Source organism: Gavialis gangeticus, unplaced genomic scaffold (genome assembly GCF_001723915.1).
Source record: "Gavialis gangeticus isolate Ggan-Ray unplaced genomic scaffold, GavGan_comp1, whole genome shotgun sequence".
NCBI classification, from domain to species: domain Eukaryota; kingdom Metazoa; phylum Chordata; order Crocodylia; family Gavialidae; genus Gavialis; species Gavialis gangeticus.
Window position 1 is genome coordinate 11,163,840 of NW_017728980.1, and position 3,702 is coordinate 11,167,541.

General features: G+C 43.7%; 1 long non-coding RNA gene across 1 annotated transcript in view; it reads left to right on the plus strand.

The window, feature by feature from the left end:
• The window catches only part of LOC109292502, a 9,645-nt gene extending 8,631 nt beyond the window's left edge, over nucleotides 1-1,014 (plus strand). Inside the window, exon 2 of the long non-coding RNA XR_002096133.1 lies at nucleotides 517-1,014. This is a non-coding gene — a long non-coding RNA (uncharacterized LOC109292502). The remainder of the gene's footprint in view (nucleotides 1-516) is intronic.
• Nucleotides 1,015-3,702: the final 2,688 nt, after the last annotated feature.

A 3,702-nucleotide genomic window follows, 5' to 3' on the forward strand; every position in this document is an offset into this window, starting at 1 on the left:
CTGGTCTAACCAGGTTTCGAAGTAGGTTGTAAGATTATGCCCAGTTTGGTTTGGGCTTGAAAATATTGAGATGTCAATTGTTTTGCTCTGGGTAAGCCAGGAAGTCTGTGGTTAGGCCATGAACCCCAGCCTCCCTTTCTGCATTATGTGAGAGCAAATGGATCATAATGATTAGTTACTGATTTCTCTGCTCTCTGAACAGCTATGTCCCTGTCTCAGTCCCAATAGCTGCAATGCAGAATGGAGGCTGTCTCCTTTCTAAAGTTGTGCAAAACCCACTTGCTTTCACAAATCTTTTTTTTTTTTTTTCCTGCAACAGCAATTCATTATTCTCCAGAAATAGCGGCAGCTGAACACCTGTTGTGCAGCCCAAGAGGCTATCAGCTGGCATTGCACAAGCAGAACTTATGTTTGCAGGACTGGACCAGAATCCTCCAGGTTTTTCACTAGAATTCTCCTTCTGTTTTACCAGACAAATAATCTGTTGCGACTCTTATTGCTTCTTATCTGTTACAGCTTGGACTTGTTCCCATGCACCATTTTGTTCTCAAAGATGCCTGAGCCGATTCCTCAGCGCTAGCCAAAACAAATGCGAATCTTGGCTGCCTGCGTGGTAGCAGCAGCTGGTTTGCTATGGCTCCCTCCACCTAGCACTGGGGCAGCTTTGACTTGAACAGATGAAGATGCCTTCCCCCCAGGAGGAGACCAGGAAACACTGGGGAGTGGGCAAAACTGAAATGCTTTCACATTATTTTGATGGGGCTCGATATGCATTTGCTGCTAGTTGCTGTTTATCGTATGTATGCAGCTTGGATCCATCCCAGCCCTTATCTGCTGTATGACTTTGGGCAAGTCACATCACCTCTTTTTCTCCTTCTGCCACATCCAAATAAAATGGACATCACAGCTGGGGCGGTGTCTTGCTATGTGTATGTGCAGCCTAATGCTAGGGTCCCTCATATGTGTTGGGACCTGTAGGTACTGCTCCTGCAAATAATAATGTACATTATCCTCTTTATTTGTCCTTATGGTTTTCGGATGTTAATGTTGGATACATCAGGGTCCTTATGAGTCTTTTTAATTCTTAAAACTTAACATAATCATCTTTAGAGAAAAAAGCGGTGGGAGGGAGGTGGGGGGACGATATAGGGGAATATGAGCCGAACAACAGATCAGGTGCAGAAATTTCTGAGCTCTTGAAAAGTTCCCAGCTGGATTCGGTCTTGAATTGAACTTCCCAGCTTAAGTCTCTCTCTTGCAAGGTCTGAAGGCATCTCAACTCTAGGAAAAGATGGCAAACCCTCCTCTGTAGACAAAGCTCATATTGGCAAAAACTGTACTTTTGCTGCTGGTATAGTTTATACAGGTTTCTTGAACTAAATAACTTACACTGGCTAAAATTGTCGGTTGATCTAACCACATCTATACCTTGGAGTTAGAAATGTCACCAAAAATCACGCCTCTAACCACCACTAGCACTGGCAAAACTTTCTGGTGGCATAAATACTTGGCATGTCTACATGTTGCCATTTATCCGGTGACCTGGCAGTAATTTGCCCCATGTAAGGGCCCGATCCTATATCCACCCATGTGCAGAACTTCTTCTAACACCAGTAGGACTTCTGCGCATCCAAACGTGTGCAGGGCTAGGCCTGAAATTAGGGATCTTGACACTCTTTTGTGATTGAAGTGGTCAAGTGACATGCCCGAGGCCAGCTGGAAGGTGGTCAAGCTGTAGTCAGACCCTGGAATCTAATTTTTTATTCTGCCTGTTCTCAGACTAAGCCCACTCTTCCAGGCTACTTCGCTCTTTCCACCAGACAAGCGTACTTGAGGCGAGATGACCTGGCTGTTGGGATGTGCTGGACTTTGTGTCTTGCCTCATCTCTCACTCTGAGCCTCAGCTCCCCAGCTGCAAAATCCCCTATTGTACAAGGTGTTGAAAGGGATAAATGTGCTGTAGACTGTCAAGTGCTCAGATATATGGGGACTGTATAGATGCCCCACATCGATGAATAAGCAATACAGGAAGGTCAGGGTGTTTGAAAACTCCTAGACACTCTGTCTCTCCTGAGTCAAAAGAACATTATGTCACCCTGAAATGCCATGTATTTTCTTTTAAAAGGACATTATGGCAAGGCTATAATCAGATCTCTTAGTGCCTCAGACAGCTTCAGAACCTGATTCAATAAAAACATGGCTGGACTCCAGCTCTATGAAGAGAAGCAGGCTATCGATACTGGGCTTATCTCTATCTGTAATACCTCCTTTCCGAACATATTTTAAGCAGTTGGGTCTGGGTTTTTCTTGTTTGTTTGTTACTGAGCAGAGAGGATATAAGCAGACCAAAAATATAGCAATCTGATCTTGTGTTTGGGTGGGGGAAGCTAATTGATTTGACAGTTAATCAAAAACTACTAAGGGAAAATCAATACAGAGTAAAACAATCTAGTCTTCTGTTCTATATCCTATTCCCAGGGGCATTGTTGATTGTATAGCATCATTGTCATCTATTTTAGATGGAAATGTTACCAACTAAAATGCCGCTGTTGATGTTTCAAAACGATTCTAATCTCATTTCAATAATAGTTTCTGTCTCTCTTAGTGACACACATGCCATAACATTCTTGGCTAAATTGACAGCATTAATAACACGCTCCGTTTTTATGTTATTCGGACTGCTGTCTGCATTTCTGAGCGTTCGCACGACTGCCTGATGTGAAGGGCTTGCATCTTCTTCGAAAGCTTCAGATAACTGAGTGCCAACTGCTCCCACAGACCAGAATGGGACTGGCAGACACTGACCCAGCCCGGTTGAAAATCAGACCACTTCTGTGAACGTGGATTTAAGTACATTGGGCCTCCACATGTAAAAATTCTGGCAATATGTGAATGTGCCTAAGGTCACAGAAAACAAGTCTTTCACAGACAAAGGGTCAAATTCTAAGTCAATCCTAATACTGTGCTTTTAACTTCTAGAAGGCATTTCTGCTCTCATTTGACTTACCCTAACTTCTCAAGCCTGATAAATTGATGCCACAGGGACAAAACTCTGTACTAGATTTCGGTGTCAGCCCCGAGCCTGAACTACCCTGTAAATGGCATTTCCCAAGGAGGCTGGGAGTCAAAAAATATGATTATGGACAAACCAGAATTGGACAGATGGACACTTGTGTGTGACGCCTCGGTCTAATCCTGAACTAGAGCATCCACAAGGTTTGGGTGATTTGTGTCTCTTTTGAATACAGCTCTGTTTTCAATGGGTTGGAATTAGATTAGTTTTCTGGCAGCCCTAGGAATAACGTTTTTTGAGGCCTCAGTAACTTGTGCAGGCAAGCTCCTTTTTCCAAAGCCCATTTGAGAGCGCCCAGCATACATTACTGTGACTACTGGGCTTTTTCATGAAGCTCTGCCGAGGCACCGGTTAAGCAGAGCTCTTGCTAAACTTCAGACGCATGATCAAATCCATCCTCTTCATCAACCCACTTTAGCAGATATTTAGCACATACATGAACTCAGCTCTGTTCCTCACAAGACTCAAACAAGCACGTGCTTAAGTTTCAGCGCATTTTTATATTCCATTGGAGTTGATGGAATTGAACCCTGTGCTTAAATTAAGCATAGGTGTTCAAGTGCTTTCACATAGCACCACCCTAAAACTTGCCCCTGGAGTGCTCGTGACACAGCCGAGGACACAGAAAA